At 40.5% G+C, this 12,016-nt stretch overlaps 2 protein-coding genes and 1 long non-coding RNA gene across 3 annotated transcripts in view; 1 reads left to right on the forward strand and 2 right to left on the reverse strand.

Moving 5' to 3' along the window:
- The window catches only part of LOC306835072 (uncharacterized protein), a 333,943-nt gene that overhangs the window by 224,808 nt on the left and 97,119 nt on the right, over positions 1-12,016 (reverse strand). The gene's annotated exons all lie outside the window — the stretch shown is intronic.
- The window catches only part of LOC306835073 (NLR family CARD domain-containing protein 3-like), a 276,939-nt gene that overhangs the window by 32,762 nt on the left and 232,161 nt on the right, over positions 1-12,016 (forward strand). The gene's annotated exons all lie outside the window — the stretch shown is intronic.
- Positions 2,499-6,166, reverse strand: LOC306835078. The gene is made up of 3 exons (XR_013780572.1): positions 5,936-6,166; positions 4,394-4,457; positions 2,499-2,558 (listed from the first exon to the last, which is right to left on the reverse strand). It is a non-coding gene; the product is annotated as an uncharacterized lncRNA (long non-coding RNA).

The raw sequence follows: 12,016 nt of genomic DNA on the forward strand, positions 1-12,016 counted from the left end.
GGCTGTTGATTGGAAGAGTGGGGCTCTGGTCTGTGTGCTTGTTGGCTCTGTGCACTGGGTTGATCAGTATCTTTAAAGGAGAGATTAGAAAGGGTGTTTTACAGGAGAGAAGACGGCCCCACCCTTTCTTAGCCCATTCAGTATCACCCCACAGTCCTCACTGTTGTTGCTTTGTTTTTATGTAGTTAAATGTGTTCATGTTTTATAGTGTTTCTCTTGTTGTTATATAGACATATTATATAAATTTGAGCATTGATTGATTCAAGGAGCGTAGGAAATGAGGTAGCTGTCGTAGATCACTAGCACTTATTTGCATGCATTGATTATACAAACAACCCACTTTGTTTTTTACTATTACTGTTACTATTATAGAAAGGAACTCCTCCTCTTAACTATGCAAATGTATAGTTTATCTGTTTTAAACCTTTTAGAAGAATTTTTAAAGATTTTCTCCTCTCCTTCAGTAAATGTTCCACTATTAATGCCTATTTAATAACACTAAAATTCTATTTATCAATCACACTCAAACAAAATAATTACACAGGCCTTCACACACATGATTTACCACACAGCACACAAACACACATCTACTCAGCACAGCACTCACACACACACACACACACACAAACACACACACCAACAGACATCAACAGCACTCACACACACACATCAACAGACAACAGCACACACACACACACATCAACAGACATCAACAGCACTCACACACACACATCAACAGACATCAACAGCACATCAACAGACATCAACAGACATCAACAGACATCAACAGCACACACACACACACATCAACAGACATCAACAGACATCAACAGCACACACACACACACACACACATCAACAGACATCAACAGCACACACACACACACACACACACACACACACACACACATCAACAGACATCAACAGCACACACACACACACACACACACACATCAACAGACATCAACAGCACACACACTCACACACACACATCAACAGACATTAACAGCACACACACACATGTACTCAGCACAGCACTCACACACACATCCAAAGACTCCACCAGCACACACACACCTACTCACAGGTTTACCAGGTAGAGCTAAAGGTGTTGCTCAGAATACCTGAAACAGGGTAGAAGAAGAAGCCCCTACCTTTCCCCTTTCCACTCTCTGAACCAGTGAGAGAGAAGAGAAAGGAGGTGTGATGAACTTAATAAATATATATATATCTCTAAGAAATGAGGTGTTGGATTTACTACAGTGTTGTCAACAGGTTCCACGAAACTCAGTTGAGTTTATGATAAATGATTAAAGCTATTAATTATGATACAATAAAGTTAAGTATTTATAGCACAAATACATTGAGTAAATGCAACATTGTTATATAGAGTTTACCTGTGATTGTTATGTTCAGCTAACTTAAGTGAATTAGATAAATACAAATTAACAAAGTTATGTTCAGCTAACTTAAGTGAATTAGATAAATACAAAATAACAAAGTTATGTTCAGCTAACTTAAGTGAATTAGATAAATACAAATTAACAAAGTTATGTTCAGCTAACTTAAGTGAATTAGATAAATACAAAATAACACAGTCACTTAAGTTTTACAGAATTTAATAATCTTCATTGCATTTACACAACAAGGTTATGTCAACAGGTTCCACACAACTGAGTTAAGTAACTCTGACATAAACTGCAATAATAAGTTCAACAACAATACATTGAGATTCAAAGGAAAGCCCAAGCACTTAGAAAACTGCAAGTGAACATCCATGTTACTGTTGAATCTGGACTGTTTCAAGCCAATTTGTTCCTACTTCAAAATGATCAGACAGAATGACATCACATATTCCAAAACAATATTTGAGCACATTGGCCAAATCAACATTAACAATTCTTTAAGGTGTATAGCTCAAGTTCAGAGAATACATCAAGACAAACAATGCTTGTTGCTAATGCGTTTGCGACATCTCTCAGGTCTGTCAGAAGCTCCACGCCCTTGATTATGATTCCCTCGTCATCTGGGGGACCCATGGCCTCTGCTCCTTCCTTGTTGAGAACATATTTCAACAACTGTCTGCTCCATTTCTTTGATTCCACCGGTGTCAGTGTCCTAAAGAGAAAATAACACAATGACAGTTAGAAACTGTAAGGGCCGCCAATGAACAGGTTGGCTCCCTGTGCCGCTGAAAAACCTCTTAGCTAATTATTTCCATTATTGTCATTTATACAGCTGTGCTGTACAGTGGCTCTGAAGTACATTGAACCATCAACAAGTATATTCAGTTAAACCTACAATAATGACTCCCTGCTAACCTGGACGTTATCTTTCGTGAGTGTAATATTGAGTCACACATTTCATTTTTAAGTCATAACTGTAATGCCAAGAAATTATATTTTACACCACTTTTCACTTACACATTATGTGTCAGTGCTACACTATAGAAGAGTTAAAAACTAAAACTTACCAAGTATTCCTTTAGAAGACTTGCAAGACAGCAAGGGCCTTGAAGTTACATACCCTTCTACTTTCTTCTACAGAATGATGGGATTCTGGAACAGAACAAGAAACACTTTAGAAATTGTGCAAAGAGATCTCACCTTTCTACCACAAAGGTGGAAGGATAGTCAATCACTGTGTTCACACAGCAAGCGCTGCAGTCCGTCTGACTGCGTTCTGCTTTTCACCAGAGTACACTGCAATGTCAGTATGAGGGTGGGTGTGTTTCAGTGTCTGTATGAGGGTGTGTGTGTCAGCATGAGGGTGTGTGTGTTTCAGTGTCTGTATGAGGGTGTGTGTCAGTGTTTGTATGAGGGTGTGTGTGTTTCAGTGTCTGTATGAGGGTGTGTGTGTGTGTCAGTGTTTGTATGAGGGTGCGTGTGTGTCAGTGTCTGTTTGAGGGTGTGTGTGTGTGTTTCAGTGTCTGTATGAGGGTGTGTGTCAGTGTCTGTTTGAGGGTGTGTGTGTTTCAGTGTCTGTATGAGGGTGTGTGTCAGTGTTTGTATGAGGGTGTGTGTGTTTCAGTGTCTGTATGAGGGTGTGTGTGTGTGTCAGTGTCTGTATGAGGGTGTGTGTGTCAGTGTCTGTATGAGGGTGTGTGTCAGTGTCTGTATGAGGGTGTGTGTCAGTGTCTGTATGAGGGTGTGTGTGTGTCAGTGTCTGTATGAGGGTGTGTGTCAGTGTCTGTTCGAGGGTGTGTGTGTTTCAGTGTCTGTATGAGGGTGTGTGTGTGTGTGTCAGTGTCTGTATGAGGGTGTGTGTGTGTCAGTGTCTGTATGAGGGTGTGTGTGTGTCAGTGTTTGTATGAGGGTGTGTGTGTGTCAGTGTTTGTATGAGGGTGTGTGTTTCAGTGTCTGTATGAGGGTGTGTGTGTGTCAGTGTCTGTTTGAGGGTGTGTGTGTGTCAGTGTCTGTTTGAGGGTGTGTGTCAGTGTCTGTTCGAGGGTGTGTGTGTTTCAGTGTCTGTTTGAGGGTGTGTGTGTGTGTTTCAGTGTCTGTATGAGGGTGTGTGTGTGTGTCAGTGTCTGTATGAGGGTGTGTGTGTGTCAGTGTCTGTATGAGGGTGTGTGTGTGTGTCAGTGTTTGTATGGGGGTGTGTGTGTGTCAGTGTCTGTATGAGGGTGTGTGTGTGTGTCAGTGTCTGTATGAGGGTGTGTGTGTGTGTCAGTGTCTGTATGAGGGTGTGTGTGTCAGTGTCTGTATGAGGGTGTGTGTGTGTCAGTGTTTGTATGGGGGTGTGTGTGTCAGTGTCTGTATCAGGGTGTGTGTGTGTGTGTCAGTGTCTGTATGAGGGTGTGTGTGTGTGTGTCAGTGTCTGTATGAGGGTGTGTGTGTGTGTGTCAGTGTCTGTATGAGGGTGTGTGTGTCAGTGTCTGTATGAGGGTGTGTGTGTGTCAGTGTTTGTATGGGGGTGTGTGTGTCAGTGTCTGTATCAGGGTGTGTGTGTGTGTGTCAGTGTCTGTATGAGGGTGTGTGTGTGTGTCAGTGTCTGTATGAGGGTATTTGTGTGTGTCAGTGTCTGTATGAGGGTATTTGTGTGTGTCAGTGTCTGTTTGAGGGTGTGTGTGTGTCAGTGTCTGTTTGAGGGTGTGTGTGTGTCAGTGTCTGTATGAGGGTGTGTGTGTGTCAGTGTCCACCAATGTTCAGATGTGCCAAAAATGTCAAACTTAAATTCCAGAAAACACGTGGAACATGTGCATTGATATGGATGTCTACAGCCAAAATGACAATGCCTTAACTTATAGTGCTTCAATAAAACATGTAAAACATGGCATGCTAGTAGACTTTCCTTTCTGTGCAAATTCTATCAAGGATAACCCGACATTTTACAGAACACAAGTAAAACAAATCCTTATAATGGACACAATGACCAAATTAGGGACACTCACCGTTATTGAGCCATGTTCAGCCCTGCATGGACGCTGGCAGCTGGACTCTCCAAGGATCTGTGCCCTAAAAGGATCATTTGAATACAGATAGAAAGAAATCATACACATGATACCATATTCACCCAAATTTAAGAGACAAATTATTGTAGACCAGCTCTTTTTTAACCAGACGTTTTGAAGACCAAATCTTGTTTTTAAGAAGAAAATATTTATACGTGGTATAAATTACCAAAACATATTTATCCATGGTAAACTGTTACGATTCAGAATGAACTGGGAACCAAACACACAGCTCAGAGACAGTATGAACAAAAACAATAAATTATTATACAAAGGGTGACACGGTGAACTACAATACAATCTGAAATGTAAGTGACACTAATGTGAAGCATAAATCTAAAGTGACTCAAAATGTGTACAGGAAATAAATGTGACACTCAACTATGTGAACAAGAAATATAATGTGACTAGAACTATGTGACAAGAAATATAGTGTGACTTGAAAAACACGCGTGATGAAGCCAGACGAACGAACGACGAGAAGCACAGGATACAGGACGGGCAGGACTGGGAACACTGATGAACAACAATAGTCTGGCGCCGGCAGTGTGGAGGGAGCCGGCTTAAATACTGCGTTGATTGCATAGGCAACACCTGTGCACTAACCTGCAAGCAATGAGTAATTAGGGAGGAACAGGGAGCACACAGAGGAAGTGACAGACAGGGGAAAAACCAAAACAAACACACGTGGAGACACACAAACCAAAACATAACAGTAAGCTGTATAAATCAAATAAAATATATATATTTTTTTATTTATTAGGATTTAGAATTTAAACATTCAAATTAAATAAAATGTTATCACATTTGTAAACGAAACGTGGTATATACAGTAACTACCATAAAACATTCAATTATCTATTGGCATTTCTAACACCAGTTAGGCTATCCTTCTGATGGTGAAACAAACAAGAAAAGCCTGGCTCTACACGGACAACTACAGAGTCCGGCCCCCAAAATGACGGGGAGAAACGGGAGACTTCGCCCGTTTTTTCATTGATTTTACCACGACTTTGTACAGTGATACCACCGCCCTCCCTTGAGCTACAGACTTGAGCTACAGACTCGAATCTAGGCTTAAAATGACGAGGAGAAACAGGAGATTTCACCAGTTTTTAAAGCTAACTCCCTACCGTTTAGTCACTAGCGGGCAAAATGTGCGGGTCGGGATTTTCATGCTCCAATGATTTAACCGCGTTTTTGGACAGTGATACCACTATCCCCTCTTGTGCTACAGAGTCTGGGCTTAAAGTGAAACAGAACATTTCAAACCAACACTGGCAGATTTAGTTCAGAAAGTTTATCTCTACAAGTTTGATATAAAGTTTAAGTGGCACTGAGGCTACACAGGATTAAGAGGAAAAACTAGCTAGCTCACCCAACAAGTGGAAATCTCGCCATTCATACAAAAAATATACTAAGTATAAAGAAAACTGAATGAACCAGGTCACTTTTGTGCACTAAAAAATCAAATTTACTTACCGAAATGTGTTGAAGTGAGTGAATTCTTTGAATGGCGATGAGATGCTGTACAATTTTCCAACCGTCCTTCTAATTTAAAAGACCCGCGAAACGGACTGCGCATGAGCAAACTAATTACAGAGAGCAATTTGGGACAATCCTACTTTGAGTCCAGTGCCTTTAGTCGTCAGTGTTCGATTTAATTAATCCAGTCTCGTTGATGCAACACTTGTAGATTATTTAATCCAGACACATGTAAATGTAATGTAATAACAACGAAACTTCTTTAATTTCTTTCAGAAAACCTCATTTCTTAAATTAATATAACAAAGAACTATCAAGTAATACGTACAACACACAGGGTTCATTTCTTAGAGTGTATGGTAATTTCTACAAATGTTGTGTTGACACTTTGTGTCAAAAGGGAGGAATGTGGGAAATTACATAGACTTCCTGAGACTTCCTGAAGCCACCAAATGGTCTGAACAGAGGTGCCAAAGAGCCACAGGAGGGCATCCTCCTTCTCAGACAACACCATACAAATGTAAATGTTATTTGATTATCACAGAGTCACTGTCTCCAGAAGGACAGGATACAGTAACTTCAAAGAACCCTTGTAATGTAAAGATCACCATTTGTTAACTGTAAGGTCACCTCCTCTCTGGATTGCATATAAGGATTTGTAATGTGAAGGTTCGAGAGAGAACGCTGCAGACCGCGGCCTCCTCTCCACGCTGCGTGTTATTAAAGAGATCTGATTCAAACACCGAAGTCTGAAGTTCTTCTGAGACTTAGCAACTCTCCACCTCACAAAGGAGAATTTCCACGACAGTAGTTAGAGAATATTCTGCCTTATTTCTAAAACCCAGAATGTGTTTGTGTACAGTGACAGTCTTAAATAGTGAGGAGAGATGCATTTTTAGCACTGACCTCGAAGAAATCCACAGAAGAGAGAGAGACTCTAACGCGCTTGCACAGATGACGTAGTCTGATAGCGAGGCGTTCACTGACACTCTGAATAAAGGAATTCACTAACATCAGGGGCCATGCAAAGTTATTTCGTTTATTTTATTTTATTTGCACAGAGATGATTGAGAGATGAGTTTATTCAAAAGTTTGAAATTTACAAATGAAAGTTATCACATTGTTGTTATATTTGTTAACACATTTTAGCTGTTGGCTTTGTTACTGTAATTTGCCCGCAATTGTATAATCCATCTAATTTTATCTATCATTCTAAAATAGGTTCATAATATGTATAATCTGTGAGACATATTTATTTTTGTTATTTCTTAAATCAATTCACTAACCCTTTTTCCAGAAAAATAATCCAGGAACATTATTTTTCCAGGAATAATAATGTTCCAGCGTGAAGCTACCTCTCCACCATCAGCTTTAACAGGGTCACTTATCGTTCTTGTCATATAGATAACGGATACTGAAGTGGTTGAACATCGTACGTGCACGTCTGTTATACTTACACACGGTACATGCTGAAGTTTAGTCATTTAAAAAAACAAAAAATTCTCAGTCTTAGCTGCCAGCTGACTGCAGTTACTCGTGTTTGCAGTTACACAAACACCCACCCACCCCCACACATGCATTGCACTTCATACTGTAAATGTTCTACTTGTCATTGTCGTCCCTCAATCGGAAGATCGAGGGTTCGATCCCCAGCTCCTGCAAGCAACATGTCCGATGTGTCCTTGGGCAAGGCACTTAACCCCAAAAATAAATGTCTCCCCCTGGCAGGGTCGTGTGAATATGTGTGAATGGGATTAGTTACTGTATGTGCCACATAAGCAGCCATCACTGCTCATTTTAAAAATAGCATGTTAATGTCTCTCATACAAACACACACACACACACACACACACAAACACGCACGGGCCTATAAGCACACTTTACCATGTTGCTGTTGATAGAATATTAGGCCTTTTTCTGCTTATAATCAAAGTGTTTACTGCAATAAAGTTTCATCACCCGGTCCAAAGGAAAGGTTTGATATTTACAGTTTGAATGATGTTCGCTTACATTTATATTATACCAGTTATTTTATCATGTTTTATTCCAGGTTTGTGTGTGTTAATAAAATTGCCATACTTTTCAGTAAGGTGTTTGTGTGAAGAGGGCTTGTAGGAGTGAGTGCACATTCCAACATGTGTTTTTGGCCCTTTAAACTGAATCACTCACCAACTCAAACATAGGTTTAGTTTAAGGCCCTGAACAGTTAATTACTCATCCACTTTTATATAGGTTGAGTGAGTCTGGATTCTTAATTACCTAAATTGTCTTCTCCTTAAAAGGAATTGGTTACTAGACTAGATGTCTTTCTTGTGATAAGAAACAGGCCAGGCAGGATGTGTCTTCCCCTACAGGAGGTGAAAGGATTCGGGAGTAGATGCACCAATGAGAGATGGGGAACCACTCATCCGAAGACGCATAATTTGGAAGTTGCCCCAATCGGAGGAAGGAAACCGCACATTCTTGAATGCATTATTTGGTTAGATATTCTCTGTCTAGTGGATAAAAGGGTTCAGGGAAAGATAGTCGGGGCTCAGACTTCGTGAACTGATCCAGCATCTGTCTGTTGTCAGGGACACGTAGTGTTGAACCCAGAGACTCTGTAACTTCTATTCTTGATTCATCGGGTTAAGAAACTCTGTTAACCTGAAAGAGACGCCTCCAGTCATTCCTCTCATCCCATCAAAAGAATGCACAGAGAGATTTGAGGTAATTATTTAGAGGAGTCAGATTTCTATTAACAACATTTAGGAAAAGGATGAAATAGCAACTTTTATCCTTCAATACCAACTTTTATCCTTCACTTGGTGACCCCGACGATGGGGGATGAGGTTTGATGGAGGACGTAAGTATTGATTAATTTGTAAAAAAAAATTGAAATATGTTTAATTCAAATGTATTAATTTCTTAAGGTAGTAGAACGACTGCATTGAAGTCTATGGTACAACGTCCAGACCTATCCAGACATCGAGAGGCCTCACAAAAACCAAAGGTGAACACAAACCTTTTCCATAAAATTGTGCACATTGGAAAACCTAAATTATCGTTGTCTGGTTTGGGTATAGACGGTGTTAATGTCTAAATTTAGAAAATTGAATCAAGAATACAAGTAAGCGATCGAGCAGAAGGCCGTACGAAGAGAAGTCAGGGGCGAGAGACTGGTTAGAAAATCAGGGGCGAGAGACTGACTAGAAAACCTGGGGCGAGAGACTGGTTAGAAAGCCAGGGGCGAGAGACTGGCTGGGATAAATGTTGGGCTGGGTCTTTTCTTTTGACGCTGAATGACAATGTAAAGAAGGCAACAGGTTGAGCGCTGGTCATTTCAGTTGACAGAGAACTGTGTGTGGGATGATTGGGGAGGCGGTGAATCAGCAGAAGTGTATTAAAAGTGTTTGTGAGTCTGGGATAGAACCCCCAGTGACTGGCCGCAGTTGTCATTAGGACTGCTGTAGAAGCTTGCCAGTGAGGACTCCGAATGGAGCATTGCGTCTATACATTTTCTGCTGTTCACGTGTATATAGTGTTTTCTGTTGTGTGTTAATTTGAACTTAAGTTCTGTTCCTTAAATTCAAGTACAAATATTTAGAGATATATATTTTTTTATTCCGTTCATTGCACCTCCTTTCTCTTTTCTCTCACTGGTTCAGAGAGTGGAAAGGGGAAAGGTAGGGGCTTTTTCTTCTACCCTGTTACAGGTATTCTGAGCAACACCTTTAGCTCTATCTGGTGAACCTGTGAGTAGAGGTGTGTGTGTGCTGGAGGAGTTTTTGGATGTGTGTGTGTGAGTGCTGTGCTGAGTAGGTGTGTGTGAGTGCTGTGCTGAGTAGATGTGTGTGTGTGTGTGTGTGTGTGTGCTGTTGATGTCTGTTGATGTGTGTTTTTGTGTGCTGTGTGGTAAATCATGTATGTGAAGGCCTGTGTAATTATTTTGTTTGAGTGTGATTGATGAATAGAATTTTAGTGTTATTAAATAGGCATTAATAGTGGAACATTTACTGAAGGAGAGGAGAAAATCTTTTAAAACTCTTCTAAAAGGTTTAAAATAGATGAACTATACCTTTGCATAGTTAAGAGGAGGAGTTCCTTTTTAACTGTTAGAAGATTTATTTTGGGTTTTGGCTGTTGATTGGAAGAGTGGGACTCTGGTCTGTGTGCTTGTTGGCTCGGTGCACTGGGTTGATATGCACCTTTAAAGGAGAGATTAGATAGGGTGTTTTACAGGAGAGAAGACGGCCCCACCCTTTCTTAGCCCATTCAGTATCACCCAGTATTACTTTGTTTTTAGGTAGTTAAATGTGTTCATGTTTTATAGTGTTTTTCTTGTTGTTATATAGACATATTATATAGCTAAATTTAAGCATTGATTAATTCAAGGAGCGCAGGAAATGAGGTAGCTGTCGTAGATCACTAGAACTTATTTGCATGCATTGATTATACAAACAACCCACTTTGTTTTTTACATTCTTAAAATAGAAAACCAAAAATTACTTTATTTTGGCCCCATAGTTTAGACAATAATTTAAACTTCGTAATTATGTTCACCTTGCTGACATTTCAACTATTTGTAGACTGTTTACGAGTGATGTTTAAAGAATTAGACTGGAAATTTTACTGACATCAATGACAAACTGTACACAAAAGTGAAGTCAACTTAGATGGTGCTACACTTGTTGGCATGTTCTTAATATAAGGTTGTACTAGGGGGGGCATAGCTTCAGTTCAAACAAGCAGTCCTAGTAGCGGGCCTAGCAGAATGAGTAAAAACAGAACTAGTTGAAATGCCTGGTTTTAATAGTGTATCACTCCCCATATGGGAGATACACGTTTTACATCACTTACGCTCACATAAACAACAGCAAACAGCAGATGATAGAGTTAATAAGACTTAGAGCTGCACCTCTTAAAGATGCAGCTTCAAGAGGCAGAGGCTACTTTATGATGCAACCAAATACGCTCCGGTGTTTAATCTAGAGCAACCATATGTACAGCAGCCACATCACTCTTATGGGAGGAGTACAGGGTACAACTTCAATCTGTACAGGCGTGGTTACAGGGGATATGGTGGACTTGGCTGGGGTGGGTTTGCTCCAGGTCCACAGAATCAAGGATGTTTTTATTGTGGGACACTCGACCACTGGGCCAGACACCGCCAAGGACAGTGGGCTGCTCCGGCCCTCCCTCACAGGGCCCTCTGAAGCAGCAAGCAGCATGGTTCTTATCAGTACCGGACTCCTAATGGACAAGGAGCCAACCAGGTGTGACAGCAGCCTGGTTAAATGTCAAGGGTCATCCAGAGTGCTTTAAGGGAGAGGGTTTGGCAGAGCCCCTCCTCACAAAGACTGTTGGATTCATGCAGCTCTGTGGTTGACAGAAGACTATGTTACTCCACTCTCACTGGTGATGTTTCACAACCTTCAATCTTCATCGCAATGTGTTCCAGTAGTGGAGTTCACGGGTACACCAACGACCATTCCAAGAGACACTTGAAAAAGGGAACATTCTTGCTTTTTACAACTTTTGGGAAACTTGGGTGCAGTCCATCCAGCATTTAGTCCCTCCGAAAGACCTGTACCACGTCGCTTTAAATTACATTCATACTCCCAACTTTGAGTATCATGATGCTTTTGAAGCATGTTGTTAACTCTCACTGGTGTATTTACCTCTCTCTGTATTCTTATGGGCCTAGAGCGTGTTGTAGCTGCTGTTCATTTGACCTCTAACAGACAGAATGGTTTTAATTCTCAGATTATTTTACTCCATTCTTCTTAGATGTTTCTGAAAAGGGGGTGTTGTTAATGCGGCCCTTTTTCAGAAAAAAGGGGGATATAAACGGGTATTGATGCATAATATATGCAGTGGCTGTAGTCAAAGCTCTTGTAAAGACAACACATAGTGTGACTTTCTTCATCCTTATCTAAAGCATTCATCGTGACAAATCTCAGACAAACAAAGTTGTAAATAGTTTTGTTCCATCCACACATTATTTGCACTGCAGAAAGCATCAACATAGTTGACTAAATGAACCTTAACTTCTCACATCTGTGAAGAACAAGTCCAGAAATATGTCAAACTAAGGGC

Source organism: Symphodus melops (assembly GCF_947650265.1).
Source record: "Symphodus melops genome assembly, chromosome: 14".
NCBI lineage: Eukaryota > Metazoa > Chordata > Actinopteri > Labriformes > Labridae > Symphodus > Symphodus melops.